Source organism: Hevea brasiliensis, chromosome 1, assembly GCF_030052815.1.
Source record: "Hevea brasiliensis isolate MT/VB/25A 57/8 chromosome 1, ASM3005281v1, whole genome shotgun sequence".
Lineage (NCBI taxonomy): Eukaryota > Viridiplantae > Streptophyta > Magnoliopsida > Malpighiales > Euphorbiaceae > Hevea > Hevea brasiliensis.
Genome location: NC_079493.1, coordinates 33,370,313 through 33,389,580, shown reverse-complemented (window position 1 = coordinate 33,389,580; position 19,268 = coordinate 33,370,313).

Sequence of the window (19,268 nt, the reverse complement as noted above, 5' to 3'; positions counted from 1 at the left end):
GGAAGATTTTTGGTTTCTAATACTTTATATAGTGCTTAGTGGTCCACTAACACAATTAAAAAATTAAGTTAATGTTAAACTTTTAATTATTCAACATTATACCCCATAATTTTCTTTATTTATACAACACATAAATTTTCATTTTTCATGGCATTTTCAAAATTCAACACTACTTATTTTCCATGGACACTTAGGTCAAAAGTCAGCTCGGGGTGTTAATTGACCAAAATGCCCCTATTCGGGTTGTATTCCTGATTTTTCGGTAACACCGATTTTTTTCTTTTTCTTGATCTGCCGATTTCTTTAATTTTTTTTTTTATTTACACTGACTTACTAAACTTTCATTGAAATTTATAATGTCAATTACACCTCATTAGGCTTTTAATCATGTCTCAAAATTAAATTTCGAGGGTTCCCCACAGTCTTAGGGTTGGCAATTGCCATCGCCGTAACTTCCTGGTGCGGTCACCCATCGCTACGGTTTTTTGCTCATTTAACCTAATTGCACTTCATCTCTTTTATTTTTCTCTTAATTTTTCTTATATTTTCTTACCTTATATTTCATCATTTTATGTCTTCTCAATATCATTTGAGTGTAATTCTCGATATTCTAACTGTTCGGACAGACACCGATCATTGAAATAGTAGAATGCACAACTGATTATAGGGGCGTTACACTTTGGCCACAAGTCTGGACTTGTAGTAGTCCATAGAACCATTCGGCTTCGTCTTAATTCAATAAATCCACTTGCAATCGATCACATTAGAGGCCTATGTTCACGATACCAAATCCCAAGTGCCATTAGACATTAGCGCTTCAATTTCCTCCAACATGGCTTGTCGCCAAACTTGATGCTTGGCTACTTTAATGTATGTGGATGGAGCTATAAAAGTGGAAGAAGTAGTGAGATTAGCTTTGGGTTTGAGGCTGCCAGTTTTAGACTGAGTGACCATGGGGTGCTGATTTTGAGTAAGAGAAAGAGGTGGATTGGAGGGAATTGGCGGGTTTGGCGAAGGTGGAGGTAATGCAAGTTGAGGAATATCTTGGGTAATGACCGTTGGTGGTGGTAGTGTAGGTGATGTCACTGGTTAAGGTTCCACAACTGGTGAAGTTATCTTTGTGAGGGGTTGTCCAAGTGTAAAGAAAGGGGATGGTGGTGGACTGAGAATATAAGATTGCCCATCACTCTCTTTGAACTGGAACACTTGTTCATCAAATAAAACATGGCGTGAGTAAAAAATCTTATTGGTGGATAGAGACAAACATTTGTATCCTTTGTGAAGAAGACTATAACCAAGGAAAACACATTTAGTAGAGCAAGGTTCAAGTTTATTCTTAGTATAAGGACGGAGCCAAGGATAGCAACAACATCCAAAAACACATAAGAACTCATATTCTGGGTTACGTTGAAAAATCATTTGGTAAGGCAATTTGTTATTCAATTTAGGAGTAGGTAATTGATTAATAGTGTAAACGGCTGTGGCAAAAGCATGATCCCAATATTTTGGTGGTACAGAGGAATGATATAAATATGTTTGAGCTGTTTTGGTGATGTGACAATGTTTGCATTCAGCACACCCATTCTGTTCAGGTGTGTGAGGGCAAAAGCTGCATTGGATAATGGCATTTTGACCTAAATATTGTTTTAAAGCTTGATATTCACCTCCCCAGTCACTTTGAAATTGCTTAATGGATTTACCAAAAAAATTTTGAACAATAGCTTGGAATTTAACAAAAGTATTGAAGACATCAGATTTGTTGCAAAGGATATAGATCCATGTGTATTTGGTAAAATGATAAAAAGAAATAACATAGTATAAAGAACCATCAGTGGAGGCAATGGGTGTTCGACCCCATAAATTGAAACAGATCAATTTTAATGGCTCTTTTGTAGAAAAACTAGAATTAGAAAAAGGCAACTTATGAGATTTGCTAACACAACACGTCTCACATAAAGAATTAGTAGTCTTAGCAATTGCAGACAAATTATTCAAGGATAATACTTCATTAATTGTTTGAAAAGAAGCATGGCCTAATCTAGCATGCCATGTTGACAAAGAGACAGAATTGCAAACTGGAGAAATTTGAATAGAAGCTAATTGATAAAGGCCATCTTTAATGTGTTCCTTGTGAAGTCCTTACTTTGTGTGGAGATCCTTAATCACAAACTAAGTGGGAAAAAATTCAATGGAAGCATCATTAGAGTTAGTGAATTATAAAACAGATAATAAATTGGAATTAGATTAAGGAACATGAAGAATATTATCTAATGAAAAAGTATGAGAATTAAGAGAAATAGCTTTAGAACTAATGTGAGTGATAGGTAAGCTTTTACCATTTGTGAGAGTGACTTCATAATGCCTGAATATTTGGAGTGAATGCCCAGGTTCTCCAGTTTAGAGGTCAAGTGATGGGTTGTTCCAGTGTCCACGACCCATGATTTTAGAGGTGCAGTGGGGGATGAGGTGTAATTAGCTACTAGTTTGGAGTTATTGTCATTGAATTTGGGGCTAGGACATTGTCTGGAGGTGTGACCTTGACCACGACAATTGTAGCAAATAAGGGAAGAAGGATCATTGTGAACTGGAGCAGATCGACCATGGCTAGAAGAAGAATTATAGCCGCCGCATTGGTTTCCACGTCCTCTACCTCGTGTTCCACTAGTGTTATTTTGATGAGATGTATAATGAGCAATGGCAAGAGTATTAAGAGTGTCAGTGGAACTCTTGAGTTGTAGTTCTTCAGAGAAAAGTAAACCAAATAGATCATCAAAGAAAGTGGGAGATAATTTAGCTTCAATATTGCATGTAAAAGGTCTATACTCTAGACCAAGACCATGCAAAATATGATCCATAAGATCATCTTCAGATATGGGAGCATCAAGGGCAGCCAGTTGATCAAACAACCACTTGGCACGATCCATGTACGTCACAATGGAATCGTTGTCATGAGTCAAGGAATGAAGAGCATTTTTCAGTGTGCAAATCTGTGCTCTAGAACCAAAAGCATAAATGGTTTGTAAGTGAGTCCATGCAGAATGCGCAATAGTGGCACCAACAACCTGAGAAAGAACAGATTTTGACAGAGAGCTAAGAAGCCAACCCAACACATTCTGGTCCTTGATATACCAGTCAGTATATTTAGGAGGTGGTTTGGATCCATCAATATGATGAATCAATTGATGTCCAGATAGAAGAGGAATAATTTGGGTTTTCCAGAGAAGATAATTAGAGGAAGTGAGTTTAATGGTGATTTGATGATGAACAGAAGGTGGAGCGAGAGGCAAAAGTGAGGAAGAGGAAGATGGTTGGGTGCCCATGGCAGATAAAAAAAATGGTGTTTAAACCTAGATGGGCTCTGATACCATAAAACAAATCAGAAACTGGTTGATCTTTTCTGCACACTTATTTGATTTCTATTGTTCCATATATATAGAGTCCAATGAGTATCTTTAGCAAATATATAATGAAACTAAATCCCTGCATAAGAGGAATTGATATAATAGAAATCCCATAACAAATGGGATTAGAATTGACTAATTTAAAATAGAAAATCATGGCTGTCATCTATCCTTAATATTCTAGACCTTGAGTCTAGTGTGGTTATGTGACCATAAATAGAGCCACATTGCTCCAATTAGTATGAGGCCAATTAGAAATGAAACTTAGGACATAAAGCCACATTTTTCATGCAGAGACCCTACCCAGAAACTGAACCTAACATGACCTAAAATTAGCTTGAATCCGGGTAACCACATGCTGGACCTGGAAAAATGACCATATAAACAGTAAATATTCAAATGGGCATAACTCACTCTAGGAAGGTCAAAATGACTTGATTCTTAAACCATTGGAATGGGTAGACATAGGAGAACATTTCTCATGAGGAATACAAAGCCTAATTCTGACTTTAACCCAATCAATTTGCTAGAAAAATTTAGGTCAACAATTCTGACCAGAACCAAAACTGACCAGATATTCTGGACTTTGACCTACCCGACCAGTTTTGGCAAAAATGCCATAACTCAGTCCAAAAAACTGAAAATGAAGTGATTCCAAAGCTAAAATCTCCATAAGACCTAGAAATACAATTTTGATGTTTTGACTAAAACCCAGAACCTAATGGAACTTGGACAATTTGCTAGGATAAGTTAGTACTTCCAATCCTAGATTTCCTAAACTTGAACCAAAATGCCATTTGACCCCTGGACAGTAGTTAAATCATAAATCCCACTAGGAAGCTTCAATTGGGATGAGCCAAACTATTCTAGAAACTTAAGAAATAGGACTCCAACTCTGGTTTAGGAACTTTATTCAAATTTTGAGTGTAAGGACCCTAAAATGGGAATTATAAACACTGATCTAAACCTGAAATCCTGAATGTATAGGGTTCATGAGTCCAAGTCAGTTAATTGGCCATAAGTCACCCTACACAACCTGAAACTTAATAATTCTTGAACTTAAGTGACCCTAAGATACAGGAGAACAACTCATATGGAGGACATTAGGCCTAAATATGAGTGTAAAATGTCCAAATTGGTGGATAAATTTGGGATTCTAGAACCTGCTTGGTTCTGGAACAATAAATGATCAGTAGACCAGTCTTGGTAAATTAACCATAACTTGAGTTCTAAAATTGCAAATGATATGATTGAAAAAGAAAAATAAAGATAAGACATAGAGGAACAACTTCCATGAAGGAAGGGTGGCCAAACAGTGTTTACATCTTAACCAATTTGCTAGGTGAAGTTAAGACATCATTTCTGGACCTAAAGAAAGGTTCATGGAGTCACTTGTTATATGGTATGGAAGTAACCTAAATGATTTGCTAAACATAAAAGTGATATGAATATATAGGTGGGACCTATATTCCCATCACAAAAATGGAATGAATGGTACCCATGGATAGTACCAATGATTAGTAACCTTGAATAGTGCATAAAATAATATAATGGCACTGAATTGCCCAATGTATTCCTAGACTTATGTGCAGAGGTTGGATCGATTGGTATACTAATTAGGGACTACAGATTGCAGTACTGCTTATATGAATGATTATTGATAGACAATATATTTCTAATATAATTATTCTTCTAGCTTCATGTCTGACATGATATAATTACTGGCTTTTATGCCTGACATGACATGATTTATGGCTTTATGCTTGCTCGCTGGCCTTGTGCCTGACATGACATGATGTACACTTGGTATGCACACAGGGTGTCTAACTAGTGTATTCTCGTGTATCCAGTCTGAACAGTCTGTCATAGGTTACTTGAGCACAAATATGAGTAATAAGCTTTAAAATTAAATAATTACATGAAAAGATCCCAGTAAACTAATATGCTCCTATGGAGCAACCAAAATTATGAAATAACTCATAAATAATAGAAATACACATTGTAATGATTCTACACATCAGAATATGTATTATTATTATTTAGTATATTTCCATTTATTTTATGCACCACTAAGCATTATGCTTAGCGCGTTAGTTTTTCCATCACGTAGGTACTGGAGACCCAGCAGCAACAGCAGTGCTCTGATAGAAAGTTTGACCAGATCTATATTAGATTTGAAGTCACCTCAGCTGTGCACTTGGTAAGGCCCATGGTTACATGTTTTGTGCTTTTTATTCATTGTACATAAGTAAAAGATGTAATTCATTTTAGGATTATAATATAAATTGTAAATTGTTGTATATGAATTTTATAAATGATGAAAGGTATTTTACATGAATGAATGGTATGACATATGATATGAGCTAATGATGAAAAGACCAGATATGATGATTTAGATATGATATTGAAATTATAGTATGATATGAAATTGTTTTAACAAGCGAATAGTGGAAACCGCCAAACGCTAATAAAACAGAAGAGACTCTGTTCGGGTCTCTACAAAAATAAAATGTGATAAAAAAAAAATCAACACATAGGATAATATGAATAAATAGAATTTAAATTAATAATGTACATGACAAGACAAGATAGGGTGCTCCGGCACCGAATGTGGCACGCCTTGTTCAGCTACACTATAGATCGAGTAAAGGGCATTACAAGCTCCTTTTATTATATCCGAACTCTTTCTAAAGAATGATGATAATACTCACAATATCAAAATGAAGTAGCGTTCACAAGATAAATAAAAACAATATTTCAAACAATAATGTAATATTTATGGAGTAAAAATATTTCAACAAAAACATAACAAAAAAACATTTCAACAAAGATGCAAAAAATGTAATATATGCAGAGCAAGTATTTCAACCATTGTCGATCTTAACTTTATTCTCTTAAAAGTTCAATAGAATAACATACTACATAATATGTCTCGTAAAGGCCGAAAAAGCAAAATGATAAAGAGAATTTGGATTCTAGCTTATACAGGGCCCAAGGTGTTTGCATGTGACCTAGTTATACCCATTTTAAGGAAAACATGTAAACATCCACAGAAGTTTTTTTTTTTAATTTTTTTTTACCTGCAATGAGCTTTAATAGTGACAGGGAGAAGTGGGCTCTGATGTCTAGTGCTTACAAAGAAAATGGAGCTACATAATTATTAAATCAATATTTTTGAATTGACGAGCTAAAGTACTTTTGGAATGAGATTTTCAATGTGATATGTGAAGATTCTAAGAACTGTTGTTTTGGTGTGAAGATTCTTTAAAAAACTGACATTTATAAAGACTCTCTATTCTCTTCCCTTATACTTTCTAGACTTTCAAAAAGGACCCCTTTAATAGTAACACTTCTGGTATTTATAGTGAATGGAAGCCCTAAAATGGAGGGTCAGGATTCAAGATGGAAAAAGGAAGGTTTGTGATTTAAAAGGACAAAATTTGAGGGTCAGGAATTAAAGAGATCGAAAATCAAAGGTAGAGATCAACTCATGACTCTTTTGTCCTTTTCTTTTTTGATCCAAAGGTTGGGAATTGTACCTTCCAGGCTAGATCAAGGGTTTAGGTTAAAAAGTATCAAATTTGTCTCTATTACTTTTGATCCAAGGCTCCGAGATTTATCCTTACAAGTATGATCAATGGTGAGGATTGAGGAGTACCAGAGTGCTTTAACTAACTAAAATATGATGGTGAAAACTTGATCTATAAAATCAACGGCTATGATGCAATGGCAAAGTGGTCTGTTTCTAAAATTCTGCCTCACCTAACCTTTTTACCTGATCCTTATTTGATCTCTTTGTCCGACTTTATTTGGTTTCCTAATCCAATCTCCTTTTGGTTTCCTCCATCCAATCCTTCTTTATCCGATCTCTTTATTAGATTTCCTTACCTGATCGCTTTATTATGAACCTTCTTCATCTGATCTTTCTTTATCCAATCTCTTTATCTGATCCTACTATGGTTGGCCATGGTTTAAATTTCCTAGAGCTAGGCCTTCTATTAGTTAAGATCAGAAGCATTAGCCTCATTTGAATCTGAACTTAATTGGGTGAGCTCTATCTTGGCTGATTTTTTTATCATCAATCCCCTGTCAAGATCAATCTAGGAAATTGAGAAAGCATTAAATGTGTATTTATTCGAGACATAGCCTCAAACTTCATAACCATTAATGTACAGGGCTACATATAAATTTGAGAAGGGCTATCATTTCACACTTTGTGCTTTCTCTCAAATCTCTACGGTGAGTTTTCTCTCAAGCTTTCATTCTCTGGCGACGTGGTTTTATTTTGGCAAAGGTATAGTTCTCAATTTTTTATTCTCATTTATTATTTTTCTTATTTCACCAAAAAATGAACAGTGGTGACGTTCAGAGAGCGGCAAGTCCACCATTAGTTAATGTTTCTTAGACATCCAATGAGGAGGAGAAAGCGAGAACAAGTGAGCAAAATGAGTTTGAGATGCCGACTGAACCAATCTCAAATAAGCTCGTCGAGCCTAGCTAAGAATAGGCTCTGAACCCTAAGAAGGAATCTCTGCCAGTGGATGAAGTGACATTGGTTCTGAGGCATTCTAAACTAGCACAAATAAATCAGAAGTTCAACCTCTCGACCAATGCGCATGAGCTCATCAGATGCCATGGGGATCTCTAAGCCGATCACTTTTTTGAGGAGGGAGATTAGATCATTGTATAAGAGAAACAACCAAAAGCCAGGATGCAATTTCCCTTGGAGTAGTTCTATAGGGATGTATTGAGCTATCATCACGTCTGCATAACTTAACTAAACATGAACTCGTGGCAAACTCTAGTTGCTTTTGGGTTTGTGCCAAGCTAAAGGTTAAGAGCCCACGGTGATAATGTTTATCGAGCTACACCACTTTGCAAAACTGAAGAATGATGAGTATTGGTTCTTCTAAACGAAGTCAAACTGCGAGCTCTTCACCAAACTCCCCTCCTCCTTAAAGAACTAGAAAGATCGGTTCCTTATTCTATGGAGCTGAAATCCCCATGGCTTTGAAAGCATTCCAAAAAGTTAGAACTACTTGGTCGAGAGACCCTAGGAGAATATCGTCCTTAATCAGGATGAGATGGTAGTGGTTAAGGAGCTAAAGAGCCAGGCGAACACTCATTAATACCATGCTCCGATATCATTACGACTGAATTGAAATGGTGGCTAATGAATATTGTCGCCCAAGAAAATGTTTCACTTCAACTTTTTAATCTTGGGCTTGGAAAGGGTAACTCCCTTGTCTTGGTTCTCTTGATCATTATAAACTTGATATACTTGTACTATATAGATGTTTTTGGGCACAATTGTACTATATTTCATGGCATTTAAGTAGATAATTGCATACATATTTGTTAGTTTCATTAGTTTTTGTTAATTTAGTTAATCTTCTCTAAATTTCATATTTTCTGCATCTTTTTAGGTGTTCTGAAGGAAATCGAAAGCATAGGAGTGAAGTAAAAAAGCTTAGGAGGACTTAAAAGTAACGCAAGTTGCTGATACACTTGACATGGGTCATGTAATCACAGCGAAGGACCTGTGTAACCTTCTGCTCGGTAAGAATTAAAGGAGTCATAGAAAAGTCTCAGTACACAAGTCGTGTAAAGGACCCTATGTACCATCCAAAAACCCGTGTAACTGTGACATCTTTACTTAAGATAATCTGTATGTTCTACTGTTCCGATGACTAATGTCTGTTCAGACAGCCAGAATGTCTGAAACTACATTTAAACTAGAGTGATAAGTCATAAATAACCTAAATAATGACAAGAAAAATTAAGGAAAAATTAAAAGAAATGAAATGGAGATAGGTTAAATGAGCCGAAGCTCCTGTGATAGGTTAAATGAGCTGAAGCGACTGTGAAAATAGTTGACAACCCTAGACCATGGGGAACCCTATGAAATAATTATTTATGACTTAATTAAAGGAATTTCTATGAATTTATAAGTCAAGAAAATGAAAAGAAATAAGCACAAAGTAAGGAAAGATAAGGAGTTATCGGGTATTATAGAAGAGACGGGCATAAACTAGATAAGAGCAAAATTTAATCACTTAAATTTGAGGATCTAATATTGATAAAAAATAAGGATTATTAATTTAATGAAGCTAGATTAATTTAATTAATTGAAATTATAAAAATTAAATATAATTATTGAAAAGTCAAATTCTAATGATTATAAACTTTAAAATAATTACAAAATTGCCATTTCCACTTATTTATAAATATGCCATTGAATATTAAATTAATATATATCAATAATTGATCAAAATTTTTGCCATGTTCTTCCTTAGTTTCCCGTCCATATGCTTTCCCTTTACTTTCTCTCAAAATTCCTTTCTTCCACCATACACCATCATCCAACCTCCCAAACACTTACCTATCTTCATTTACTTTGTTAGAAACTTAGAGAAACCTTCATATCCATCCTTGAAGTGAAGAAAACAAACCAAAATCTCAAGCAAGAATTCTGCCAAGAAGTGGTTTAACAAGAGGAAGTGAAGTTTGAGTCAATTGAAGAGTGATTGAAGGTTGTTGGAAGCTAAGGAACAAAGTTAGTGCTATTAAATCCCTTGGATTTTGAAGTTATACCAAAATAATTTAGGGTTTGCTAAATTTGGGAATTTTAATTGTTGTGTTCTAACTGATTTAATTATGCCTAAATTAAGTTAATTTGGCACCCAATTGTTGATATGAATTGATGAGATGACCAAATTGTTGAATGGGTGTGATGTTGTGTGTTGAGATAGATTCTGGACCCTTGAGTCCAGTAGGTTTGAATGACTATAAGTAGAGTTAAATAACTCCAATTGATGTGAGACTAATTAGAGATTAAACCTTAGACATAATGCTAAAAATTTCATGAAGAAAGCTTGCCCAAAAACTAACCATAACTTGCCCTAAAATTTGCTTGAATCCGGGTGTCCAAAATTTGGACCTGGAAAACTGACCATATGAACAGTGTTTATTCAAATGGCCATAGCTTTGTGTAGAGAGGTCCAAATGACCTGATTCTTGAATCCATGGAAAGCTTAGACATATTAGAACAACTTTCATGAAGAATAGAAACCCAAATTCTGACCATAACCTATTCAAATTGCTAACCAAAATTAGCTCATCAAAACTACTAAAACCAGAATTGCCCAAAAATACTGGACAATGATCAATCCAGCCAGTTATGGTAAAAATGCCATAACTTGAGCTACAAAACTCTAAATGGAGTGATTCAAAAAGGGAATTAAAGTAGAGACATTAAGGAACAACTTTGATGAAAGAAGTTTAGCCAAATTCCCACTATAGATAGGTCCAATAGAATAGTAAACTTAAGTGACCAAAACTAAAATTTTGGAAATAATCTAGGGAACTTTGAATTGTAATTGGCAACTAGTGCCAATAAGTGTATAACCCAAAATGTAGTATTATTATGAATTTAGAATTAGTAATCCTATTATTTATTAAATAGTCAAAATTTGCATGAATAATAATGTGAATAGTAAATACAATAACACAAAATGCAAGAACTAAATTGCTAGAGGAAATTAAGATATGAAGTTTGAAATCCATGAAATATTCATGAATTACTTAGAATAGGAATGGTAATTCACCTAAATGACTTAATGAACACTTAATGTCACACCCTACCCCTCTGTAAGGCATGACATGATCCCGTAGTATACCTGATGAATTACCAACTCCGTCTACTGATAACCCATTAAATACACTACAAGGGATTTTAAAAACTTTTCTTACTTCTTTTACAGTGGTGAGCACTATTTATAGTTGTTAAAGACTTTTGTGAATCAAGTGAAACAACTAACTCATTTGATTTATTTGGAATATCTCAGAAAATTTTGGCAAGGTGCCATTTGTATTTTGGACAAAGCAGTTCTTGAAAACCTCAGAAAGCACTTCAATTATTTTCCAAATCTCAACTCCAACATTTTTCTCAATACAACACATTTCTCAACTCAATTCCATAGAAATTTTTCAAAGTCTGAGATAAGGAAATATAATACAATTTTTATAAGTCAAATAACTCATAATAAATTTACAACTTCAAGGTACAATTTGAATTTACAACTGCTCAAAACCAAAAATAAAATGTACATACAGTGTCATACATTACAGTACAAAATGCAAAATATTGGTATACTCATTATACCAGGTAATCCCTCACTGGATGTATTAGCAGCCTAGTCTGCCGCTCCTGCTCTCTCTACTGCGACAAAGAATAAAGCTATCACGAGACAATGTCTCGATGGTGCACAACATTAATGAATACAATTTTAATTCACAATTCATAAATCATATCAATAGTGGATACTTAAAACCATAGTTAAATTCAAGACAATGAATGTCATAAGAAATTTAAACTCCAATTCACAAATTATCAAAATTCATAATAACACAATTTAGTCAAATAGTTTAAGAATACCGTATTGCCAATTCATGCACAATTTGATCAAATAACTGAATAATACCTTTTTGCAAATCAATAACACAATTCAATCAAATAACTGAATAATATCATTTTGCAAATCAATAACACAATTCAATCAAATAATCAATAATATCGCTTTGCAAATCAATAACACAATTGATCAAATAATCGAATAATATCGCTTTTGCAAATCACTAACACCATTCGATCAAATAATTGCACAATACAATGTTGCCAATCAATAACACAATTTAGGCCATGACACAATTTTTTCCATATATGCCGTGTTGTACACCACGACAAGACATACTCACCCCAATAATCGAAATCAATGAGGGAGGAAGCTAGCTATCTAATGAGTACTCATCCACACTCACCTCAGACTGGGAAGTCAAAGAGGGAGGAACATAATCATACTCACCCCAGACTGATAAGTCAAAGAGGGAGGAATAATCACACTCACCCCATTAATGGAGGAGGAACATAGTATCAGTGTCATGCCAATTGTGAGTCAAAACAATTCCAAACATTTTATTCAAATGATCCGTAAGAATCCAATAAATTTCCAAAGTTATAATTTCATTCACAAAATGGCAACACAATTCGTAATTCACTTCAATTTCCACAAAAACCATTGACATTGCTTTTCAATCAATAAGTATCCATCAATATCATTCAAACAATTTTTCTGCTTTCAAACCATTCACAATGTTTTTCAATCAATAAGTGTCCATCAAACACATTTCCACAATTTAAAACAATAATATACAAATAGTCAATATTTATTTCAATTGAAAAATTCAAGAGAAATAGTTGTTGTGCACAAACCTCGATGATCGTCCCCTCGGTCCGACTCAGTGTTTCCTTCCCTTTTGCTGAGTCCTTGTTAACTGAGAAACACAATCCGAAGTGTTTCAGTACCAAATTAAATTGTCTCTATCGATGGTGTTTGGTAAATAATGCACTGAACTCAATTATTCACTTAATCACCTAATATACCGACCCTCGCTATGCTTAGGTAAATTAGGTTTTAGTGTCATTAATATGTCACATTCGATAGGGTTTTAGGTTTGGTATGTTTTACCAAAGTCATTTCCTTGCTTAGTGCACTTTAATGCAAATTCTTTGGATTAGGGACACTGGTTTGACCTAACCGGACGATCTAGTTTCCTTGGTTTTCGAGTCTCGGTCGAAACTACAAACTTGTAGATCTAGGTCTTATTGCACGCGGGGCAAAATTTCAGGTCAATCTGAGTTAAGTAGACCAAGTTATGGTCATTATACTATTGCTGGTCAAATGGCATCAATTAGGTCATTTTTTTGGTCAATTTGGTCAACTTTGGTTCGGCCAGTTTTGGACCCGAACTTCTGCAAGTTGTTTGACTTGCTTATGGTCATTTCTGGGCTTTGGTGTCTTCATAAGACTTGTAGGTATGGGTCTTAACTATTCATGGTTAAAATTTCAGGTCAATTGGACCTGTTTTGAGTGAGTTATGGCCTAAATACTCACTGCTGCCCAAATGGTCAGTTTTTAGGTCTCAAGTGTACCTAATCCGAATTGGTCATTTTTCACATCAACTTGCAAGCAGAATTTTGGTATGGTTTCTCAATGAAAGTTGGCACATTTTGTGCCTAGTTTCACCTCAAATTGGTCTCATACCAATTGAGGTTACACATTTCAGGTTATGGGCTAAAATGTACACTGCCCTCAATATGCATTTCACACCCCACTTCAAACACACATATACCTTGCAATTTGGTTCACTTCCCTACTAATCTGTTTTGGTACATTAACCACAGTATAATCTACTTTACATTAACATTATTTTGGGCAGATTACCATTACCCTCAACACACCAAATATAATTCACATTTACAATATCTCAATACCATTACATACACACCTAAACACCACTAATTCTCACATACACTTTACACAATAATTTCATACACATATCCTTCATTCCTTAATGCCACAATTCTGCCAACACTCCCATGAATATACACATTTATTCAAGTGTCCCCAAGGCTGCCCAAAAATGGCTATCTCAATAACTATTTAAACTTCAAAATTTCCTTCACAAAACCAACACCCATAACATGCACACAAAACTTAACAAAGCTATCTTCAAAATTATGAACTTACCTTATGCTTGGAGTTTGTTAAACCTTGCTTAAACTTCTCAAATTTAGTATCAAACTCTTCCTTGTGATGAGTAGACAAAGTTTCATGAAGGAACTTAAGAGATTGGAGTTGAAAATGGAGAGTTAAGAGAGCTTGCATGAGAAATGGCCATGGTTTTTCCTCTCACCTTCATTCACGGCAATGTTGAGATCACTTTGAGGAAGATGAAGTTCAGCTGATTTAGTGGAGTTACAGCTGCCCTATTATATGTTTATTTTATGCATTAGTGGTCCACTCACAATTTTAATCATATTTTAAGCTAAACTTTCATTTAATCCCACATTAAACCCTTGATTTTAGCTATTTACTTTAGGTACCACCAAATTAATTTTTTATTTCATTTTCTAAGTGTAATATTATTTATTTTTAATGGACATTTAGGTCAAAAGACACTTCGGGATGTCAAATGACCATAATGCCCCTGTTCAGGTGGCATTCCCGATTTTGTCTGTTTTTCGATTTCTCACTTTTCTTTGTACTAATTATTTAATTTTTCTTTGATCTTTCTAATGATATTTATTCTTCAATAAGGTTCTATTAAAGTCCTAAAAATGTTTTCCAGGGTTCCCCGCAATCCAGGGCCAGTCAACGGTCCACGCCGTGACTTCCCGGTGCGGTCACCCATCGCTAGGTTTCCCGGTTCACTTAACTCGGTTACATTTCTTTGCTATGATTTTTCCTTTGTTTTTCTTGTATTTTCTTTTCTTGTATTTCATTATTTTATGTCTCCTCACACATATCGAAGTGTAGTTCTAGGCATCCTAGCTGTCCGGACAACATCTGTCACTGGAGCGATGAGAACGCACTACCGAACTTAGGGGTGTTACAATTCTCCCCCCCTTAAATAAATTTCGTCCACGAAATTTTTACCCAGTAGCCATCTTACAATAGTCATACGTTTATTTCTCCTTTCTATATGATCGTATAATCTTCTTTTTCTCAAATTTGTATAAGACTTTTAACAATCTAATATAATGTTTACTTTGTTTGGATAACACCAATCTCCTCTTACTATTGTGTTGTCTAATATTTCGGTTCACGTTCCTTCTTGAATGACCCTTGAGGTCATGTTAGAATCATTCATCAGTCATTGGTCCTCTGACCATTCTAGTCCATAGTCTTCCTCACATTCGTAATATTTCTTTGTTACACATGAATCAACTGTTCAATTCTCTACTTTCATAACTCTTTTATCTCACAATATTATATAACTTACTTCCTTTTGTACTGAACTATAACCTTTCGATATTCTAACTTTTGGAGTTTTAGATCTCTAAGTAGGATTTTCAACTTAATTCCAACAATAAAATTCTGTCCTGGCATAACTATACCAAAACAGATGCCGTTGGCAACTATTCTCAGCTAGGTGTACTATCGGGTAGTACGTAGCTCTACACAATAATCTCAAGTCGATCAGAATCTGCGACTTACAAAGATAAACATCAAGAACATTGCATAGTTACTACGATACATCCCAATAGATCAAACTTTGCTATCTTTTATTCTTTTGAATTCACGATATTCGAATCTTATTCAGTTACAATATCCATTAGCAATTTCTAACAAGAACCTCCTTGCCCTCATCTAGAGTAATTCCATTACTGCATCTTACTTTTACGTCCTCTTGCCTTACATTAAGTAGGCTCGCCAATTAGCTTTATAATTTATGGTGTGTTAGAAAATACTTTTCGCCGATAAACTCTTCCAAAACTAATTTCACTTATTATCACAATCCTTATTTTAAGGGCTAATCACTAATGCATCAAAATTTATTCCCCTGTAAAGGAATAACAACAGAACATATAGTTCTAACACTAACATAAAAATATGCAAACTCTAGGTCAAACAATACATATATATATCTTAGTTGCTAATTGAGAAAGTACCAGCAATGATGTCAAAAGTCTCAGTCTCTTTTCTGTCGTATAGAGTATACTCTAGTTGAAGCATCACCCTGTTTTGGCTGATTCACAGTAGTCTAACTTCTAGGTGTACTACCCCTACCTCTACCTTTGCCTCTACTAACTAATGGTGAACTATTTGGGGTAGAAACTTGGGTTGATCCCTTTGGTGTAGTAAATGATCCAGAACGACCTGGATTTACACAATCCCTAGCAAAATGACCAGTCTCTCCACAGTTAAAGCATGCTCCTACGGCTCTATAACATAGCCCACTATGTGGTTTACCACAAGTTTCACAAAGTCGATCTGACAGCGCATTTCTGGGTTTCTGTTGAGTTTGCTGATCGGATCGAGGTGGTTTCTGTCCAAAAGATCTATCTCTACCGGACTTCTTACTATCTCTGTCGTATCCCCCAAAGTTTTTCCTCTTTCCAAGAGGGACTACTAGAACTCGTTTCATCGACTTTCCTCTTTTTCTCGCTTCTCTCGATTTCTTTTTCTCAAGAGCCGCTTCAGATTCAATTCTTTCTAATTCTAGTGCTTGAGAAATAAGTTCAGAGAAGTTGTTATGTTTGAATCCGACCACTTGTAATCTGATACTAGGCTTCAAGCCGGTTTCAAACCTCTTACATCTCTCCCTACTGGTAGAAAGTAGACTTACTGCATAATGGCTCAGGCGAAAAAATTCCCTTTCATATTCAGCCACTGATCTGCCCCCCTGTTTCAGACTTAGGAACTCTTGCAGCTTCTGGTCTACATAAGCATCAGGGACATATTTTTGCCTGAATTCCCTGAGGAAGTCATTCCATGTTAGCACTGCAGTTCTACTGCATCGTGGGGAATGGTTTTCCACCAGTCATAAGCATCCCCCTGTAGCAAAGATACTGAGTATTCAAATCTGAGCTCCTCTGTACAATGCAGTTTCTTGAATACTCTATCCATCCTCTCTAACCACTGTTCAGCTTCTAGAGGATCTACTGTCCCCTTGAACTCTGTAGCCCCATATTTCATCAATTTATCATCTCGCCTTGCGTAAGATCGTGGTTGCACCATCGTGTCTCAGATTGGGACTTGAGTAGGCACATTACCACCATTTGTTGGGACATTGCGTCTGTCACGAGCGAATCGAAAGCAGAAATCTTGATCAGAGGGGCTGTGTCTTTGAACCACTAACATTATGTACGGCTGGGGCATCCCTTTGCACCTCAGCCTCTATAGATTGATCGACTAAACGATCACCCTCTTCCATAGTCAATGCGAGGATTCTAGACCTCCTGTACAATAATACAAGGAGATTTCCTCCCGTTAGTGCATATTTATAATGTAATGTACTGTATGTATCAAACAATGATATTGAGCAGTTGTACTGTGAAGAAAGAATATTCAAGTAACAAGTGAAAACAGAATTTAAAAACTTTGCTCTGATACCACTAAAACATGTCACACCCTACCCCTCTGTAAGGCATGACATGATCCCGTAGTATACGATGAATTACCAACTCCGCTTCATCGATAACCCATTAAATACACTACAAGGGATTTTAAAAACTTTTCTTACTTCTTTTACGATGGTGAGCACTATTTACAGTGTTAAAGACTTTGGTGAATCAAGTGTAACAACTAACTCTTTTGATTTATTTGTAATATCTTTAAAATTTTTTTGAATGTTCCATTTGTATTTTGTACAAAACAGTTCTTAAGAAAACATGTAAAAAGCACTTCAATTATTTTCCAAATCTCAACTCCAACATTTTTCTCAATACAACACATTTCTCAACTCAATTCCATAGAAATTTTTCAAAGTCTGAGATAAGGAAATATAATACAATTTTTATAAGTCAAATAACTCATAATAAATTTACAACTTCAAGGTACAATTTGAATTTACAACTGCTCAAAACCAAAAATAAAATGTACATACAGTGTCATACATTACAGTACAAAATGCAAAATATTGGTATACTCATTATACCAGGTAATCCCTCACTGGATGTATTAGCAGCCTAGTCTGCCACTGCTCTGTCTCTCTACTGCGGCATAAAGAATAAAGCTATCATTTGAGACAATGTCTCAGTGGTGCACAACATTAACAGAATACAATTTTAATTCACAATTCATAAATCATATCAATAGTGGATACTTAAAACCATAGTTAAATTCAAGACAATGAATGTCATAAGAAATTTAAACTCCAATTCACAAATTATCAAAATTCATAATAACCCAATTTAGTCAAATAGTTTAAGAATACCGTATTGCCAATTCATGCACAATTTGATCAAATAACTGAATAATACCTTTTTGCAAATCAATAACACAATTCAATCAAATAACTGAATAATATCATTTTGCAAATCAATAACACAATTCAATCAAATAACTGAATAATATCGTTTTGCAAATCAATAACACAATTGATCAAATAACAGAATAATATCGTTTTGCAAATCAATAACACAATTGATCAAATAACTGAATAATATCGTTTTGCAAATCAATAACACCATTCGATCAAATAATTGCACAATACAATGTTGCCAATCAATAACACAATTTAGGTCATGACACAATTTTTTTCCATATATGCCGTGTTGTACACCACGACAAGACATACTCACCCCAATAATCGAAATCAATGAGGGAGGAAGCTAGCTATCTAATGAGTACTCATCCACACTCACCTCAGACTCAGAAGTCAAAGAGGGAGGAACATAATCATACTCACCCCAGACTGATAAGTCAAAGAGGGAGGAATAATCACACTCACCCCATTAATGGAGGAGGAACATAGTATCAGTGTCATGCCAATTGTGAGTCAAAACAATTCCAAACATTTTATTCAAATGATCCATAAGAATCCAATAAATTTCCAAAGTTATAATTTCATTCACAAAATGGCAACACAATTGTAATTCACTTCAATTTCCACAAAACCATTTACGTGCTTTTCAATCAATAAGTATCCATCAATATCATTCAAACAATTTTTCACAGTTTCAAACCATTCACAATGTTTTTCAATCAATAAGTGTCCATCAAACACATTTCCACAATTTCAAACAATAATATACAAATAGTCAATATTTATTTCAATTGAAAAATTCAAGAGAAATAGTTGTTGTGCACAAACCTCGATGACTGCCCCTCGTCCGACTCAGTGTTTCCTTCCCTTTTGCTGAGTCCTTGTTAACTGAGAAACACAATCCGAAGTGTTTCAGTACCAAATTAAATTGTCTCTATCGATGGTGTTTGGTAAATAATGCACTGAACTCAATTATTCACTTAATCACCTAATATACCGACCCTCGTTGCGTTTTAGGTAAATTAGGTTTTAGTG